Below are 21,480 nucleotides of genomic sequence, written 5' to 3' on the forward strand. Positions count from 1 at the left end.
CAATAACTACCATTCATCTGCTCCTCCGATTTTGGAATAGTGTTTAGGGACTCGTTTTTTTACTTGTTTTTGAGCACTTAATAGAAGTGCTTGTGTTTTGAGCAACACCATGCTCCGGTGTGCATTTTTTTTGTTTTCAGCACTTCACACAAGAGCTTGTGCTTTCAGCTGTGCTCTCTGAAGCACATTTTAATATTTGTTTTGATCACTTAACACAAGCACTTATGTTCTCAGTTGCTCCACGCTCCAAAGCTCATTTTATGGTATATGTAGTCTATGAAAGAATAAAGCTGCACTCTTGTTGCGACTGCAATATGTAGTGTATTCATTTCTACATAGTATGAAGTGCATGCTTTACTCAAACTGCATTCTTGGGAGTGCTTGAATGCCTGCATTCCAAGCGCATGTGTTGTTGCCAGCGGATCGCATGAGCAAATTTCAAAAAGGAGTTGGAGCAGTGCTCACACACAATGACACAATGAATTAAAGGTACGTTGAAAACCACATCACCTGTGTCTGTGGTTCGTTGTTATCTACTGCCTTCTCATATTTAAAATCCAGGGTTGCTTTAAACAAAACCACGTATAATATATAATACAGTGAATTCGTCCGCTACTCTTCTAAAAAAAAACATGGCGTCCAATGTTTGACACTTTTGTTGTATTATTCATTTACAATGATAGCATCCTAGTTCTTTGGTACAACTGTGTGGTTTTAGTCCTTCTCCTGTGTCAATGCATCTCCGCTTTCCTTGCTTACTGCCCCTCTTTTGTTTCTAAGCTATTATTCTTTAATGTCTAACTTTATTGCTGGGTGTGCGTTGTGTCTATGTCCCTCTCTACGATATCTACTCTCACACTTCACTTCCATCGAGCTCACAGCAGATAGGAGTATGAACAGCTGAGTTTGGGTCCCGGTTCGAGCATGTCAGTAAATGGTGTAGTATGTAACATTAAATCGTAATGTTGCAGCATACCATACCTGACAAGTTGCCACTTTGCTTAGACGTGATGTTTCACTTTGCTGTTATATATAGTCTCAGCTGTGGCAAGATCTCTGATACTCCAGAACTGGCAGTGAATACATGTTCCCCTGTTCCAGGAATGGTTAGATAAAATGAAAAGAGTAAGAAAAACTGAACTGCTATATGCACAACGAATCGGAGGGATTAGAAAGTTCGACAAAATCTGGAATTCAGTTTTTGACTAGTTGTACTTCTATGTTTGGTATCTAAAAAGTATATTATGATTTTCTCCCTGTCTTTGTCATATTGTATTCCTGATAGTATTTCTGATGTTACTCTGGTTTTTTTTTGCTGACTGACCTTAAACATGCTATTGTTTATTTTGATTCCAAAGTACCTCAATAAAAAAATAATAAAAAAAAATAAAAAAAATGTTTCACTTTGCTCATTTGTGACACTTCTATGTTTTTAGTATGTTTGTGCCATTTCAGTTCCTTTTGTTAACAGATCGAAGCTATGGTCCATTTTACTTGAATTGGGCATTGATCCAAGTCTGGTATATTTTTTGGCAGACTTACACCAGTATTTATCGGCTGCAGTCAGGTTCACTCAGGATGGCAATTGTACAAGACCTTTTACAAGACCTTTTAAATAGTGCCGAGGTGTGCGACAGGGTTGTATCCTGGCCCCTCTGCTTTTTACCCTTTATATATATGATTTAGATAAAACACTGGCCCAGGCAAGTTTGGATACTTCGCATGTAGGGGCACTTTCCATCCCAGTTCTCCTATATGCGGAAGACGCTGTTTTATTATCCCGAACTGCCGTGGGTCTCCAGAGGCTTTTGGATGCCTTTGGGGTTTTTATGTGTTCTCTGAATCTAATAGTGAATATTGCTAAGTCTCATGTTATGATTGCGGGGCACAGAAATAGACTAAATCTCTTACCTGTAATGGAGCTGTGGTGTCTAGAGTACCCTCTTTTACTTATTTGGGTGTACTCTTTGACGATAGAGGCTCATGGGTTCCCCAATATAAATCTAAAAAAGATTCTGTAGTTAGATCTACCTCAGCATTAATGGGGCTTGCACGGCGTCTGGGAGCTAGGCCCTTTGAAGCCATTATTTCCATCTATAGAGCTAAACGCCTGCCTTTGCTACGTATGACGCTGCAATTTGGGGCTACAAACAAGTGGAAGCGGTGCAGTTGGCCGAAAATAGTTTTTTACACACCCTTGTGTCTGTTCCCCAATCAACGCCAACCTTTGCTATCCATCATGAATTGGGTCTGGGTTATGTGACTGACTTACTGAAAGTAGCACCCTTGGTCTGTTGGCTTAACACTTGGCTTAACTCTGACATAACATTGAATCATTTAATCCTACGGGACTGTGTTTCATTGGATAAGGCTACAAGTATTCAATGGCTGTCATATGTAAAATCTATGTTGGGACGCCCAGACCTTTATCATAACCCGAAGGGGATTAGAAAAGTTGATGTGAAGTGGGTTAAGACCCAATTTTTTAACTTAAAGATGATGGAATGGGAGGATCGGGAGCCTCAAAAACCTTTGGTTAGGGCTCATTATTTGAAAAATACCTCTCCATTGATTGAGCCCTATTTAAAGATCGTGACCAATCACTCCCATCGGTGGCTCCTGACTAGGTTTTGACTGAACATGATTCACTTTATTCTGGGGGATAGCATAGGGTGGTGTAAACCAGAAGACGCCGGCCCATGTAAGTGTGATAATTTTTCATCACAGGACACCTTGCACTTTATGCTCTTTTGTGACCTTTTTACTGATATCCGGAGGGAGTTCATAGTTCTGCTCCTGAGGGGAAAAGGGTTCTTGCAGGCAAGACCGGCACTACTGTATCTTCAACTATTAGATGAACCTTGGATTATGTATGGTGTTGGTAGTTTAATTGCTGCTACTGTGCGCCTTAACAAGAAAAGATCTTTTACACTTGATGTCATATGAATTGTGGATTTTTAGATATTTTTATTGAAATTGTCCCTATCTATTTTACATGGATTATTGACTTGATCCTGAGGTATTTTATTGTGAACATCTATATGTACATACTAAATGTTATTAGTTTTGTGTTGTTTTGTTTGTATGTATTTTTTATGATTTTAACTAATCAAATAAAAGTTTTCTTGACTGACTGACAGTTCCTTTTTAGTAACACTTTATGGCAGGCAAAACCACTTTTCCAAAATTCCCACGTGTCCAATATCATAGTCTAGAAATTGTGGCAAAACAGTGCCGCAAGCCTCAATCCACATTCAATATCGTTTTTGCGTCTTCCTTTTTAGATAGTGTGAAATTTGACGTAGCCAATACCTCTCCAATCGCCGAGCACAGCTAACAGGTCTAGGCAATCCAAGAGATATAGGCATTGGCAATGTTAATGCATTTGTGTATATCAAAAAAGGCAGCCCCAGAGCCATACGCAAATCCATTAACGTTGCCAACGCCTATAGCACTCCCATTGCTGAGACCCTTCGGCTTTGCCAATGCTTGTTCATGATTGCCATTGCTTGGGTGAGCTAGTTTGGTGATGGAGCATCAAGTAATCCGTTTGTTAGACTATAACCAGTGTGTGCGCTTTTATGCATTTACTTCGTTGACTTGATGACTTTTCAATTGCTGGTTTATGGCTTTTTAGGTGTCACCTGAGACAATGCATGCCCTGTTGCTTGAGAGACATATTGTTAGCCTTAAGGGGGTTTAGAGTCCACTCATTGATTACCCTTAGTTGGCTTCATCATTGCCCTAATTTCCTTGCTTCTGTTTGATCATTGCATGCACACTTCACTTGCTCTTCGTGTGTTTCTCCCCTCCATGGAGCGTGGAATAAGTACTGTTTCCTTTCTGTGCCTCTTGTCCATCTACTGGTCATGTGCTTTCAGAGGTCCATTTTTTTTACATTTTACTTATTCACCCCTTAAAAATGCATGTGTTTGCAGGCTGTTTTCCTCCTCCCTCTGCATGTTGTTGTTTCCCCATCGCTGCTTCTCCTGCCGTTGTTGCACCATAGTTGCTGGCCCTGTTGATGTTTGTCCCTCTCCAACGTCTTGCTCGCCCCCACCCACCTGGCACCGCCCTCCCGCATTCTTGCTTACCCAATTTTCAGATGTCTCAGGGAGGCGCCGCCTGCTAGTGAACCTAGCAGCAACTCTTCCATATTGGGCTCTTAAGATAAGGCTGACAAGCACTACCTCGTTCTGAGGCCTCAGGATGTACTTTTTTCTAGTTTTGTATATTATTGCTAAGGGGAAGCCCAGCCAGTGCTGTAAACAAAGAACCATTCACGGCGAGGACCTTTGTACATGGATGCAGCAGCAAGAGGCTGTTGTGGTGTATTATCTAGCTAATGTATTCACAGGGCTTCCATTTCAGCTGTAGGTTTCTGTCACCAAACCGGTTTTACGCCATACTTGCCCATAACAGAAGCTCTATGTATAAGATTACAATATGTGTGTAGGCAGCCTGGATTTCAAACAATTGCTCATGCTATTGTCTCTCTGGGGGATACATGCTAACTAGAGCCGAACTTGTTAAATAAATGACTACCTGTGCATGCCTGTGGGTTCTCTCCCGTCTGGTACTTCACTGATGGGTACCTTAGTGTATATGTATTTTAACTGTTACAGCGAAGATCACATAGCACCCCTACATTAGCCCAGTGGTGCGCGGTTCCCAGAGGCTGTGTGCCTAAGATTACAGTTTATTTATGCAGGCAGCCAGGATGTGAATGTATAGCTCCGGATACTGTGTTTTCTGGGGGCAACAGGTTCTGGTAAGTTCGTGTTTTATGGATAATGTAGCGCTCTAGTGCTCCGAGGGTCTCCCTTGAGCCCCGGAAGCACTACCACACTTTGTAACACTTTCTGGCCAGGCGTGGCCAGAAGGAGATAAATAAACGGGCAGGAGTGGCACGGCACTTCCTGTCCAGACCAGCACTGTGTAGCACGTGTGTGATCTGTAGAACCCAAGCAGTGCGCATGCAGCGGCCTACAACGCCCCAGCGCTCAGCGGTCCCCACAGATAATAGTGATGGATTTTTTCTATAGCACGTTATTCCACTTTTTCGCAATTAATAAGCCTTGTAAATAACAGATAATAATGGATGAGGCTTTGTTAGTACATTTCTTCGAGGCTCAGATGTGAAAAGTAGTGTGGGCGGAGGGCGTCGTTCTTGGATTCCTTATTGAAGATATCTTTTTGCTTAATATAGTTTAATGAGAAACCGAGACAGTGCCGTGAGCAAATGACATCCCTTTGTACGTGAACAAAAGAAGCTGACAGTGTAGCGGCACTCTTGCGCCGTGGGAGCGTCACTTTTTTAACACTCCAGTGGCGCAATGTACCACAGCATATTTACAAGGCCACCCTAAGCCACTTCACCCGGCTTTTCATGGCCTTGCAAATATGTGCACCTTTCACACTGAGTAAAAGGGGCGCTCCATCGGTGTTGCTGTGGGTGTTCCCACGCATCACCCATGGAATCTGAAGCATTCCCAGATTTAAGAGGAATCATAAACCGGGGAATTAGTCAGATTCTAACTCCACCCCAGGGGTGGCGCTAAGGAGGCACAACGAGGAGAAATGTTTTAATTTTTCCCCATTTTTTCCTCTTTCTATGTGTGCTGCATTGTGCAGCACACATGGAAAGTGGAATACACCTCTCGTAATTGTTCTTCTGCAGGACAGTGTCCCTTCCTGCACAAAATCAATCAGCCTCATAATGCAGGCACCCACCATGGTGCAAGCGTGCCTGCGTTGGCGCAAGTCTGCCCATTGTGCGCCAGCACAGGGAAAAAGGACAGGAATGCGCCCTATCTCATAAACACGGCGCATTGCTGCACTTTTCTTATGTTGCAGGGCAGCGCTGCAAGACTCCTTGAGGCACTGCCCTGCGCCAAAACCTTGTATATGAGGCCCAAAATATTTTAATTCATGGCTACAGCTTATTTCTTCATGGAGGAAACATATGTGCCTTGCGGATTTGCTTCACTGAGCGCATTTTACAGTACATTTCTATATTTAGCCCAAACAGATGTGGCTGTGCCCCCGACTTCAGGTTGTGTGCGGATATACGGGATTTGACTGTATGGTTCCAGCTAAAGTCTTTTATGGTGAAAAATAGGCGCTAGTATGTTTGTGTCATGCTGCATGTTTTATTCTCATATTTTCCCCACAAAGAGGGGGAGTGTCAAGAATACTATTAAATTCCTAAATTATCTTTACGGTAGAAGTTGCACTAAATAAAAAAACACACATAAATAATATTGGAGAATTGTGCAACGTTATTTCATTATCGTATCTGGAAGCCTGAAGTGCATTTGTGAAAGCTGTGTCCTTTTCACACTTTAGTTTTAACCCTCAGCTTATCTGTAATGAATACAAGCTTCTCCAAGCAAAAGCTACTGGCTTTCTTTAATGTTTTGTTCAGCCATTTTGTACAGTAGCACATGGCTAAACAAAACTTTGAAAAAGCCAGTAGCTCTTGCATAGCCAAGACCAATTGGTTTTGCCAGTGCTTGTCGTTCAGAAATGTTTGTTTCTTTGGATGCATTATTCTATTGTAAAGACAATGTGCTATTCAGTAATATCCCTGGCACATTCATTTATATTACTTAGCTGTAATGTTAACTGCTGGATTTACAGTTTTTTGTTCACAGAGTAAAGGCTTGCGCGTACAAAGGCTCTCTTAAAAACGGAACCAACAACTGTGCCTTTGCCAAAGTATCTACTATGCAATATTTGGTTTGTATGCCTTTTACGTTTCCCACTTACAATACAAACTACATCTTATTATTTGTTTAAATACCACTCGTTTTTTAGGTCGAGGGACCGTTGCACTGCGAAGCAGTGAGGGCGGAGTCCCGAAGATTTTATGATTTGGAGTTAGGGGGCTTGGAACCCGCCTCTCTCCTCCATTCTCCTCCATTGGCTGGCTTCCTAAACGGAGGCCAGCCATTGGAGGAGAAGGGAGTCACTCCAATAAAGCCACGTCTCTTTCGCATTCGGGGGCGTTTTTTTTTGCGTTCTTTGGACTGTGACGTCATCCGTCACTCAGAACGCCAAAAACACGCCCCCGAATCCGAAATTTTCGGATGTTTGCGGCTGCCATTTTTTTTTCTTGTTTCTTTTTGCCACTGTTTTTTTGGTTCCTTCTAGGGCGTAGCAGCATCGTCAGCAATAATGTGCCACAAAAACAATGATTAAACAAAACACGCATTGACACAGCCCAAAGATTGCCAGCTAACGCCAGAAATTCGCTTTGGCAAAGCTTTAAAAAAAAAGGCAGTGTATGATAATCCATTGTTTCTCAATCTGTCGCGTACTGGCTACGTAAACGAGTGACATATTGTATCTGTGCGGTTGTTGCTGCCAGATGTGTTTATTACACATACAGTGCTCGCCTTCGATGTTGGTGTTGCTGCTACGCGCGTTACCCATGCAGCGCTTGTTGTCTCTGTCATTTTCTGTGCAGTGCGCGTTCTAGTTGATCATCAGCTGCGAACGTTTACTGTCAGTGCAGGCTGCCGAGATCTTCCTGGACGCTTTTGACCCGGAAGTAGATTTTCTGATGAAGGAGGTGCGCTGGTTGTTGTTGCTGGTGCTCACTGCTTTTGTCATGGGATAGCCGAAGTTCCTCTCCCCGGGCATCTTACGCCGGGGAGCCTTGCCCTAACCCCCCGACAGGATGGGTAGCCCTCAGCCAGACCTCTATGTGACAGAGTGCAACCCCTCGCCGTCCCCTCCGATCTCCCCTGTTTCAGATGATCCCGACAGGGAGCAGGACCGGAGCCGTACACACTTATCCCTTCTGCGGCCCGCTCCCACCGATGTCACAGAGTTCAGCCTTAAAGAGCAGCTTGAAGCCTGCAGGGCGCAGGTGCAGCAGCTGGAGAAGCTTCTGAGCCAGAGCCAGCAAAAAGAGCGCATCACTGACACCTACAACCAGGACCTTCTGCAGCAGGTGAACCGGATAGAGACACCTTGTCCGGGCTAGTAAGCGCTGAATTAATGCAGTTACAGACTGGGCGAAACAGCTTAAGCTTTCTCGCATGCACACTGTGGTCTTCAGGCACAGACCATGGGGCTGTTCTTACCATGGACACACGTAATAATCGATGTTCCCCAGGCTCAGATTGTGACACTCAGAAAAGGGCTTTTAACTACTTGAAACGCAGCCAGGGGAAGGAGCTTAATAATTGCATAATCCCATTTACACAGCACCTAAATCAGCCACAGACACGCCCACTATACCTGAACGCCAAGCACAGTGTAAGGCACAGTCACTAATGCGTCAACACTACAATATATAAACTAAGGCTTTCAGAAGGACGCAGCAGAAATGTTTACTTTCCCCAGAATAGATATTTGCATCGATTAAACAAACGGCATTGTGCAGTAGCTAGCACCTTTGAATCTGTACATGTTTGCTTCTCTAAATTATGTACTTTGTTTTTTTATAACAACAACCTAAATTCATGGGCCCTCCACCTATTTATATGTCCCCGCATGTTCTTTTAAATACCCATACCTCCTAATTTAGGGGTGGTTCCCAAAGAACTTTTGAGGAGGCATGTCTTTCTTTGAGAAAGTTATAGAGACAAATGTTATGTTGATGGCATTTGTATAACGCACTTTATGCAAAGCTGCCTGCTCCTGGTTGGAGGGCAGTTGTCAGCTCAAAAAGCCTTGACTGTGTGATTTTCGGTTTCTGAGATGTATGCCAGTGGACATATACCAAATGCTTATCAACCGCTTAAGCGGGTAACATGCCCTTTGCCACGTGATTAACATAGTCTAAGAGTAGAGATTCTGGCTGTGCGGATGTTTGTGCTTGGTTTATTTTGGTAGCAAGTATTATTGGGAGCACTGTGATAGCCCGCTGGAGGTCACATTAGTTCCATGTTGGATATAGGTGAAATGTTTTGTCAAAGGTGTACTGTTGGTTGTGTTGTGTGTGATTTCAGGGTGGCACGGTTTTTATCTCAAATTAATGCAGAAGTGCAGTCTAGTGCTGTGCATATTTTCTCTGAAAAAGTGTAGTCACAGGAGATCAGGACTAAATGGTGACATGAGAAGTGATATACGTAACCTTTTCAAGATAGAAATACTGCCTACTGATGTACATTTACATCACATAAGCGTGGTTACAACTAGAGCAGCAGAACAGTTGGCGAAATAAGCAGAACGTATGCAGTCTTAGTACGGATGTCTCCCACTTGCCCTGTGTTAATTGTGGCCAGTTTTGGGCAGGGATTCTTGGCCACACTCTTCTTATGCTCCCATAGGTTCGCTGAGCTGATGATCTCCAGCCAATGCGAGCCAAACTTACGTAATGTGTAAAACCCAAGCCAGACTCGCACCTTGCACGTGCCAGGATGAGTGAGAAAAGATTCATTCGGAAGGCACTGCAGTGTGAGAACAAGACAGATCACTTCTGCCTTATAATAACCCCCCCCCTTCCATGCCCAATTCTGTCGGTTAGATTCCCTGGCAGTGTTTTGTGTAAATGGTATGGAGTCCTCTTCCCTTTCTTAAAGTTTCCACCCAGGCATTTTAACTTTGATTTATTTTAAGTTGGAAATAACCTTTTGGGGCAAGCAAAATTAAAGGGCCTGATAAACAAACAAAAAAAATACATCTACACCTGTAGATGTACTACTATGTACAGATGTAGACGTATGACTTTTGGGAATCCTTGACCATTTCCAGTAGTAAGTTTGGAAACTTGACATTCATGTGACATTTTAAATGCTGGAATTCCCACAGTGTGGACTTTTATGCGCTCTGCCTGTGTGTGTGTGTGCAGCGCTGTCTGTGTGTGTGTGCTCGGCTCTGTGTGTGTGCGCGGCTCTGTGTGTGTGTGTGCACGGGTCTGTGTGTGTGTGTGCGCGGCTCTGTGTATGTGTGTATGTGCGCGGCTCTGTGTGTGTGTGTGCGCGGCTCTGTCTGTGTGTGTGTGTGCGCGGCTCTGTCTGTGTTTGTGTGTGTGCACAGCTCTGTGTGTGTGTGTGTGTGTGTGTGTGGCTCTGTGTCCGCGAAACTCTCTACTACTCGCTAATGCTCACCTATTGCCATTGTAAATGACAATACCATTTATTTATGTTTTAAAAAACAAAAATGAAAAAAAATGTTATGAGCAATGCCAATAGCTCTACCTTTAATAATGCCGAGACCATTGCATTGTAAATGCTTGTTCTTGTTGCATTTTTATTCTGCTAATGAAGTCTGTTCAGCAAAGAGGCCGTTTTACTAGATTCCATATTTCTGTAGCCCAAAAAGTTGCTTAATTATAAGATTTTCTTTCTAATACAATAGAGAAGAGGGGTGTGGACATGACATACAAAGTAACACAACGATTAACAAACACTTTCCCTTGTCTTTGCCAAGGCTTACTCAACTATCCGTTCGGTTTGAATTAGGATCCCGTAGCCCACATGTGCGCGCGAAATTACTGTCTTTCCCTTGACCTTTTGTTAGGTTTTTCCTGCGGGCGTTGTACTGGCTGACACTTGAAGCTCAGTTCACACACTTGTATATGCTGTGACAGAAATAGCTGAAGAAAGAGAAACCAAACTTTACACCTGACCAAGTATTAAAGCAAAGCCTATCCTTTCCTTCCATTGAACTCCATTGCAAGAGAAATAACACCCAGTACTCGGAACCTTAAATAACTTTATTGCAATTTCAGCATACACATTTCACCCTTTGACCTTGCATCTCATGTCACAACAGCGGAGGGAAGTAACATATTTCATTGTACAATATGCGGTGCAGTTACCTCCCCCCCATATTCAGGTCATTCAGTCCGTACGAGTGCTTCAGCAGGATTTTGTACATATTTATTTATTTATTTAGTTATTTTATATAGCGTGGATTAAATCCATAGGGGCATGGTTTACTTATACAGTAAATCTTTAAATTACGTTAAGTGAGTTACAATAAATGCGTGAAGAATGGAAACATTTGTTAAGAGTCAGTATAGAAGGATCAAAATAAGGGTTTAAATGTATACATTTATATTGACAGAGGATCACCAGTTGTTCCATGGTACATAACTCCCTTTCATAATCTCATTAATAGTCTTGTTGATTTGATCGCTCCAGGCATATGTATACAAGGACTTTCTGGAGGCTCGTGTCACATCTAAGCATAAGTGATTCAACATGAGGTTTTTCATTTGCCTTTTTGAGCGATTCATAGGGTGGAACTGTCCTGATGGCGGCAAAATGAAGTTGCACATTTTAGGGGCACTTCCTGAGAGGTACAGATTGAGGGGCATATTTATGAGAGCCTTGAGTCATTATCGTATATGGAAGCCTGAAGTGCATTTGTGAAAGCTGTGTCAAATGTCCTTTTCACACTTTAGTTTTAACCCTCACTCAGCTTATCTGTAATGAATACAAGCTTCTCCAAGCCAGAGCTACTGGCTTTTTTAATGTTTTGTTCAGCCATTTTGCACAGTAGCACATGCCTAAACCAAACTTTGAAAAAGCTAGTAGCTCTCGAATAGGCGAGACCTATTGGTTTTGCCCATCCCTGTTGCTAAGAATTGTTTGTTTCTTTGGATGCATTATTCTATTGTAAAGGCAATGTGCTTTTCAGTAATAGCCCTTGCACATTAATTTGTTTTACTTAGCTGTATGTAATGTTAACTGCTGGATTTACAGTTTTTTGTTCACAGAGAAAAGGCTTGCGCGTACGAAGGCTTTCTTAACAAGCATTTACAATGCAACGGTCTCGCCTTTGCAAAAGTTAGAGCTATTGGCATTGTAAATGACAATTTTTTTATTTATGTGTTGGTTTTGAAAACAGATAAATAAATGGCATTGTCATTTACAATGCCAATAGCTTAATCTCTTGCAAATGTGAGACCTATTGCATTTGCACCCACACGCACACACACAGAGAGCCACACACACACACACACAGAGCCACACACACACACAGACACACACAAACACATAGATGTGGTGGTGGTGGATCTGGTGGATATGGTGGTGGATGTGGTGGTGGTGGTGGATGTGGTGGTGGATGTGGTAGTGAATGTGGTGGTGGATGTGTTGGTGGTGGATGTGGTGGTGGATGTGGTGGTGGTGGATGTGGTGGTGGATGTGGTGATGGTGGATGTGGTGGTGGAGGTGGATGTGGCGGATGTGGTGGTGGAGGTGGATGTGGCAGATGTGGTGGCAGATGTGGCGGTGGTGGTGGATGTGGTGGATATGGTGATATTGGAGGATGTGGTGGTGGTGGATGTGGTGGTGGAGGATGTGGTGGTGGATGTGGTGGTGGATGTGGTTGTGGATGTGGTGGTGGATGTGGTGGTGGTGGATGTTGTGGACGTGGTGGACGTGGTGGTGGTGGATGTGGTGGACATGGTGGTGGTGGACGTGGTGGTGGTGGATGCGGTTGTGTATGTGGTGGTGGTGGATGTGGTGGTGGTGGATGTGGTGGATGTGGTGGTGGATGTGGTGGTGGATGTGGTGGTGGTGGTGGGTGGTGTGATGGTCTTGCGCCAATAGTAAAGGAGAGTGCACGGACGAGGCCACGCCTCACTTCAGTGGCCACCCACAGTCAGGTTCCCTAAGCAGGGTGCTCAAACTGACTCGCAATAATTCACCAATGTACATTCATTGTAGTACCCACAGCGGATGCTTCAAAGGTGACTGAGGTCTTCAGTTGAGTGTGCATGGGTTCCTTCCGCACCATCTGGTGATCTTACTGCCTGTCGTAGCCAATATGTAGTAAGCATTTCCAAGATTCAGTGGGATTAATAACCGATTTATTGAAGCAGGATGCCCATAGATAACGCTCCCTAAATCAGTCAGCTGTCAACTAACTTCAGCTGCGTACTCACGAGACCCCCGTGACGTAAAACAGAACCCTGGCAACGCTCGGGTTGCATGGAGCTGAACACAGCTGGACTCTTCACAGCAACTGGAACCATGCATGTGCCAAGCGGCGCCGGTAGGACTCTTTCCCCACAGGTGTATCTGTCCAGGAGTCTGTGGCCCCCTGGTGGCTCTCCTCGGTCGAAAGGTTAGAGGGGTGGAGCTCTCATTGAGCTCTCTCCTCTCAGTGTAGAAGAAGCACACAGTCGGTCTCTGGAGTACGGTTGAGGAAATTCATCTCACTAAATCAAGTGACGCACCTTTTTCAAAGCGAGGTACTAATCAGATCTACCTGATCGCCATCCTAACTTGTTACTGGGTCGTGCTGATATTCGCAAAAGAAGAACTAGGAAGTAGCAAATCTTACGAGCGAAGATCCCGTGTCAGAGAGGCGGGAAGAGGCTGCAGCTCCGAGAGCCAGTGAGGCATCTGAAAATAACAGCCCTTGGCAGTATACACACAAATACTGACACGGGGAGCGAGCTCAACCCCTCCCCCCACGGACAGGAACGTGCTTAAAATAACAGGCGCAGGATGGTTCGCTCACACACAGAGGGGGAGTGGCCTATAAGCAGCGCGGGACACCGCACCTCACCCCCTTAGAACCAGTGACGCTGTAGCACAACAACAAAGGTGGAGGAGGGATACACACAAGCTTAGGTTCATAAGCGCCGAGACAACCCCTTTAGGCCGCCTTTCGCAAACCAGTGACACAGCTCAATTCATATAACACTGACTATTTATGCAATCATGAGGTGATTGCACAGATTTTAATTTTTTTTAAAACGCGACAAAATGCTAAAGAGTCGACCGGAAATTGCAGGTACACCCCTCGGGAAGGATCCCGTAGAGGCAGTCGCATGCATTGTGGGCTCCACTCGTCCACCGCGTGCGTTGGTTGCACCAACATGCCCAGGCATTTTTAACACAAGCAGCAAAAAGCCCTACCCATCGAAAAAAACAACAACAAATGGGTACCAGCTGCGTAGAAAACTGTCTCTAGAGATGGCGAGTGTTCCTTTGTGAGGCGTGGGAAGCTGATTAAGTCCTGGCCCTTTACTTTCCGGGAATTGTGAGCCTGCCTGTTTTTTTATTATAATTTGGAAAGCAAGACAAAACAAGCATTGGGTAGGCTCACGCCTAAACAGCTGACACGCGGGCAGACGGGCAGCAGGAGTCTGTAAGCCCCGTCCTTTTTAGACTGGGGCGACGTGTTTTTCTTTCTCTCCTCTTCTCCATTGGCTTTAGGAGATGAGAGAAAGAAACGAAAAAAACACGCCCCTCAATCCAAAAAGGACGGGGCTTACAGCGAAAAGAGAACATCACAGAGACCTCTTCTCCAATGGCTGGCCGCCATTTAAGAGGCCAGCCAATGGAGAAGAGGGGCGGGGTTTACCCTTGCTACTCTGAGACATTAAGGGCCACCGCCACCCTGGCGGAGGCAATCCGCCCGACATCCTTCCCTGCATTCCCCCCCGCCATATTACGATGGCGGAGGGGACCGCAGCGGTGGGAAACACCGCCCGCCTGTTTACTGCCCCGGTCGCCTGGCGGCCGGGGCGGATAAGTGATAACATGGTGGCGGTGTCTATCAGACACCGCCAGCCATATTAGAATAGGCATCTGACAATGCCTTTCCGTGGCGGCGATGCCACCACGGAAAGGCAGGCGGACTTCACTCTGGGGGCCCCCTGCGGGCCCCCAGAGTGCAGCACAGTAGGGGGGTGCACACAGGGGGGTACCTATGGTACCCCCCTGCATTTGCATAATGAAAGCGGCAGGCACCGCGCGGTGCCTGCCGCTTTCGTCATGCAAATGCTGCAAAGCATTTTCAGAGACTATTATTTAAGATGTCGCAGTTAGTCAACAATTTATAAATTCGTGATCTGAGTATAATCATCTACTCTAATCAAATAAATTGTAAACTCTTAAAAATGCAACAGCAGAGACAAAACTTTCAATGGTGGTTTAATTATTTTCCCACTCTCAAATGCACTATCAATGATGCATACAATTCTAAAAATACATAAGGGTCATAATGGTTGCCCCGATAGGAGCGTGCAAAAATAGAAAGAAGTGATAACGTTCAGTGATGAGAAAAGAAAAGAATTGCAAAGATAAGTGACATAAAATTACAATATGTTAGGATACATAAGTTATCCCCAAACTCGTGCCTGGCCTTCCAAAAGTCAAACCATCATTTATAAGTTGATCAGAAACCTATATTGATAAACTGTATTGCACGAAGGATTATTTGAGAGTGGGAAAATAATTAAACCACCATTGAAAGTTTTGTCTCTGCTGTTGCATTTTTAAGAGTTTACAATTTATTTGATTAGAGTAGATGATTATACTCAGATCACGAATTTATAAATTGTTGACTAACTGCGACATCTTAAATAATAGTCTCTGGACCATTGTTTTGTAATAACGTGAATCACCCAGGTCCTAGACCAATTGGGTTACCCCATTTCTTTAATGGGCAAAGCATTTTCAGCATTGTGGCGGGCGGTGCAGAGTGCACCGCCCGCCACAATGATGGGAATACAGGATGCGCCCGCCACTGTGGCGGGCGCATCCTAATGCTGCCAACGGGACCCCCGCCCTCATGGCGGCCGGTCCCTAGTACCGTGAGGATGGCGGGCGGGCAAAGTCCGCCCGCCATCCTAATGGGGCCCTATGTCTCGCTGGCGAGACTGCGCATGTGCGCAGCCTACGCCAATCTCAACCTAAAAATGGAACCAACAACTGTGCCTTTGCCAAAGTATCTACAATGCAATATTTTGTTGTGTATGCCTTTTACGTTCCCCACTTATAATACAAACTTCATCTTCTTATTTGTTTTTATTCCACTCACTTTTTCTTGTTGCATTTTAATTTTGCTAATGAAGTCTGTTCAGCAAAGAGGCCGTATTACTAGCTTCCATATTTCTGTAGCCCAAAATGTTGCTTCATTATAAGATTTTCTTTCTAATACAATAGAGAAGAGGGGTATGGGCATGAAACACAAAGTAACACAACTATTATCAAACACTTTTCTTTCCCTTGTCTTTGCCAAGGCTTGCTCAACTATCCGTTCGGTTTGAAATAGGATCCCATAGCCCACATGTGCGTGCCAAATTACTGTCGTTCCCGTGGCCTTTTGTCAGGTTTTTCCTGCGGGTGTTGTATTGGCTGACACCTGGAGCACAGTTCACACACTTGTATATGCTGTGACAGAAATAGTTGAAGAAAGAAAAACCAAACTTTACACCTGACCAATTATTAGGTTTGTTTAGAAGCAAAGCCTATCCTTTCCTTCCATTAAACTCCATTGCAAGAGAAATAACACCCAGTACTCGGAACCTTAAATAACTTTATTGCACTTTCAGCATACACATTTCACTCTTTGACCTAGCATCTCATGTCACAACAGCGGAGGGAAGTAACATATTTCATTGTACAATATGCGGTGCAGATACCCCCCCCCCCCCTCCACCCTCATTTTCAGATCATTCCGTCTGTATGAGTGCTTCAGCCATAGCAGTGGTAAGAGGATTTCGTACATATTTATTTATTTAGTTATTTTATATAGCGTGGACTAAATCCAAGGGTGGCAGAGTTTACATATATAGTAAATCTTTAAATTACGTTACGTGAGTTTCAATAAATGCGTGAAGAATGGAAACATTTGTTAAGAGTCAGTATAGAAGGATCAAAATAAGGTTTTAAATATATACATTTATATTGACAGAGGATCACCAGTTGTTCCATGGTACATACCTCCCTTTCATAATGTCATTAATAGTCTTGTTGATTTGATGGCTCCAGGCATATGTAAACAAGGACTTTCTGGAGGCACGTGCAGCATCTAAGCATAAGTGACGATTCAACATGAGGTTTTTCATTCGCCTTTTTGAGCGATTCATAGGGTGGAACTGTCCTGATGGCGGCAAAATGAAGTTCCACATTTTAGGGGCACTTCCTGAGAGGTACTGATTGAGGGGCATATTTATGAGAGCCTTGAGTCATTATCGTATATGGAAGCCTGAAGTGCATTTATGAAAGCTGTGTCAAATGTCCTTTTCACACTTTAGTTTTTAAACTCAGCTTATCTGTAATGAATACAAGCTTCTCCAAGCCAGAGCTACTGGCTTTTTAGGTCGAGCTGGCGTTGGAGCGCGAAGCGCTCCCGCCAGCGAGACTATAGTCACCTTCCTCCCTGTCAAGGGAGTAACAGCTGTGAACGAGCCCGATACAGACCTGGGTACGAGCCGACCCAGGTCTGTGAACGCGCTTCAAGGTTGAGCAGCTTGTGCACGTTTGTTGGACGTCAGGCGCTGCAAGCCCGCCAGACCAATTATCCCAGCATGAAACTCTACTTCCTGAGGCGCCACAAGAACAATTATCCCAGCAGGAGTCTCCACTTCCTCAGGCACCGCAACAATTATCACAGCATGAGACCCACTTATCACAGCATGTCAACAGGCCCCCAGGCTGCTGGAGCACTCAACTATAATTAATGTGCAGTTGAGTGCTCCAGCAGCGTGGGGCGGCTCTCTGCATGCTGTGATAATGATCACTTTGGGGCCTCATGCTGTGATAATTAGGGCGGCATGCTCTATTTGCAGCACTGAACATTTTCAAAGAAGGCGAAGCAGTGACATTCATTGGAGACACTCACCCTCACGCCCTCACCCCCTCACCCCTCACACACCTCCTCACCCTCACACACCTCCTCACCCTCACACCCTCACCCTCACACCCTCACCTTCACACCCTCACATACCCTTACCAGCACCGCAAAACACAACACAACACAGCACAGCAAAACACAACACAGCACAGCACACCAAAACACAACACAACACAGCACAGCACAGCAAAACACAACACAGCACAGCAAAGCACAGCACAGCAAAACACAACACAGCACAGCAAAACACAGCACAGCACAACACAGCACAGCACAGCAAAACACAGCACAGCACAGCAAAACACAACACAGCACAGCACAGCAAAACACAACACAGCACAGCAAAGCACAGCACAGCAAAACACAACACAGCACAGCAAAACACAACACAGCACAGCAAAACACAGCACAGCAAAGCAAAACACAACACAACACAGCACAGCAAAACACAACACAGCACAGCACAGCAAAACACAGCACAGCACAACACAACACAGCACAGCACAACACAACACAGCACAGCAAAACACAACACAGCACAGCAAAACACAGCACAGGACAGCACAGCAAAACACAGCACAGGACAGCACAGCAAAACACAGCAAAGCACAGCACAGCAAAACACAGCACAGCACAGCAAAACACAGCACAGCACAGCAAAACACAGCACAGCACAGCACAACACAGCACAACACAGCAGAGCAAAACACAGCACAGGACAGCACAGCACAGCAAAACACAGCAAAGCACAGCACAGCAAAACACAGCACAGCAAAACACAGCACAGCACAGCAAAACACAGCACAGGACAGCACAGCACAGCAAAACACAGCAAAACACAGCAAAGCACAGCACAGCAAAACACAGCACAGCACAGCAAAACACAGCACAACACAACACAGCACAGCAAAACACAGCACAGCACAGCAAAACGCAGCACAGCACAACACAGCAAAACACAGCAAAACACAGCAAAACACAGCACAGCTTATCAAAACACAGCACAGCACAGCAAAACACAGCACAGCAAAACACAGCACAACACAGCACAGCAAAACACAGCAAAACACAGCACAGCAAAACACAGCAAAACACAGCAAAGCACAGCAAAGCACAGCAAAGCACAGCACAGCAAAACACAGCACAGCAAAACACAGCACAGCAAAACACAGCACAGCAAAGCACAGCACAGCAAAACACAGCACGGCAAAACACAGCACGGCAAAACACAGCACAGCACAGCAAAACACAGCACAGCAAAACACAGCACATCACAACACAGCACAGCACAGCAAAACACAGCACAGCACAGCAAAACACAGCACAGCAAAACACAGCACAGCAAAACACAGCACAGCACAGCAAAACACAGCACAGCAAAACACAGCACAGCACAGCAAAACACAGCACAGCAAAACACAGCACAGCAAAACACAGCACAGCACAGCAAAACACAGCAAAACACAGCACAGCAAAGCACAGCACAGCAAAACACAGCACAGCACAGCAAAACACAGCACAGCAAAACACAGCACAGCAAAGCACAGCACATCAAAACACAGCACAGCAAAGCACAGCACAGCACAGCAAAACACAGCACAGCAAAACACAGCACAGCAAAACACAGCACAGAACAGCAAAACACAGCACAGCACAGCAAAACACAGCACAGCACAGCAAAACACAGCACAGCAAAACACAGCACAGCAAAACACAGCACAGCACAGCAAAACACAGCACAGCAAAACACAGCACAGCAAAACACAACACAGCACAGCAAAACACAACACAGCACAGCAAAACACAGCACAGCAAAACACAGCACAGCAAAACACAGCACAGCACAGCAAAGCACAGCAAAACACAGCACAGCAAAACACAGCACAGCAAAACACAGCACAGCAAAACACAGCACAGCACAGCAAAACACAGCACAGCAAAGCACAGCACAGCAAAACACAGCACAGCAAAACACAGCACAGCACAACACAGCACAGCAAAACACAGCACAGCAAAACACAACACAGCACAGCAAAACACAGCACAGCGCAGCACAGCAAAACACAGCAAAACACAGCACAGCACAGCAAAACACAGCACAACACAGCCCAGCAAAACACAGCACAGCACAACCAAGCACAGCACAACCAAGCACAGCACAACCAAGCACAGCACAACCAAGGACAGCATAACCAAGCACAGCATAACCAAGCACAGCGTAATAAAGCACAACAAAACATAGCATAACAAAAAATAGCATAACAAAAAATAGCATAACAAAACACAACAAAACATAGCATAGCATAACAAAACACAGCATAGCATAACAAAACACAACATAGCATAGCATAACAAAACAAAACACAACATAGCATAGGATAGCAAAACTAAACAGAGCATAGCATAACAAAACAAAGCATAGGATAGCAAAACAAAACATAGCCTAACAAAACATGGCATAACAAAACATGGCATAACAAAACATGGCATAGCAAAACATATAATAGCATAGCAAAACATAGCATATCAAACACAACAAAACATAGCATAGCAAAAAAAGCATAGCAAAACATAGCATAGCATAACAAAGCATAACAAAGCATAGCATAACAAAACATAGCATAGCATAACAAAACATAGCATAACAAAACATAGCATAACAAAACATAGCATAGCAAAACAAAGCATAGCATAGCAAAACACAACACAACACAACACAACATAGCATAGCATAACAAAGCATAGCATAACAAACACAACAAAGCATTGCATAGCATAACAAAACAAAGCATAGGATAGCAAAAAAACATAGCATAGCATAACAAAACAAAGCATAGAATAGCAAAACAAAACATTGCATAGCATAACAAAACATAGCGTAACATAACAAAAATTAGCATAGCATAACAAAACAAAACATATCATAGCCTAGCAAAACATAGCATACCAAACACAACAAAACATAGCATAACAAAACATAGAAAAACAAAGCATAACACACACAACCACACACACACAACCACACACACACAACCACGCACACATAACCACAACCACACACACAACCACAACCACACACAACCACACACACAACTATCTATCTATCTATCGCCCTCACTCTATCTGTCTATCGATCTATCGCCCTCACTCTATCTGTCTATCGATCTATCGCCCTCACTCTATCTTTCGGCCTCAGTCTATCTATCTAATCGCCCTCACTCTATCTGTCTATCTATCGCCCTCACTCTATCTATCGCCTTCACTCTATCTTATCACCCTCACTCTATCGCCCTCCCTCTATCTATCGCCCTCACTCTATCTATCGCCCTCACTCTATCTATCGCCCTCACTCTATCTATCGCCCTCACTCTATCTATCGCCCTCACTCTATCTATCGCCCTCACTCTATCTATCTAATCGCCCTCACTCTATCTATCTAATCGCCCTCACTCTATCTATCTATCAATCTATCTATCGCCCTCACTCTATCTATCTATCAATCTATCTATCGCCCTCACTCTATCTATCAATTTATCTATCGCCCTCACTCTATCTATCTATCAATCTATCTATCGCCCTCACTCTATCTATCTATTTATCGCCCTCACGCTATCTATCTATCGCCCTCACTCTATCTATCTATCACCAGCACTCTATCTATCTGTCTAGTTATCTATCGCCCTCACTCCTATCTATCTATCTATCTATCTATCGCCCTCACTCCTATCTATCTATCTATCTATCTCGCTCACTCAATCTCTCTATCGCCCTCTATCTATCGCCCTCCCTCTATCTATCTATCGCCCTCACTCTATCTATCTATCCCACTCACTCTATCTATCGCATCACCACAGCATCACTAAGGGGCACAACAACATCACTATGCGCTACCACAGGATCATTGAATGCCACAGCATC

The 21,480-nt window shown here is 44.4% G+C and overlaps 1 protein-coding gene across 1 annotated transcript in view; it reads left to right on the forward strand.

Annotated features, from left to right (window-relative positions):
- The first annotated feature begins 814 nt into the window (after window positions 1–814).
- Window positions 815–21,480, forward strand: part of LOC144781997 (calpain-1 catalytic subunit-like) — a 383,987-nt gene continuing 363,321 nt past the window's right edge. Inside the window, exon 1 of the mRNA XM_078661096.1 lies at window positions 815–926. The gene's annotated coding sequence lies outside the window, so the exon portion shown is untranslated. The remainder of the gene's footprint in view (window positions 927–21,480) is intronic.

This window comes from Lissotriton helveticus, chromosome 9 (assembly GCF_964261635.1).
Source record: "Lissotriton helveticus chromosome 9, aLisHel1.1, whole genome shotgun sequence".
NCBI classification, from domain to species: domain Eukaryota; kingdom Metazoa; phylum Chordata; class Amphibia; order Caudata; family Salamandridae; genus Lissotriton; species Lissotriton helveticus.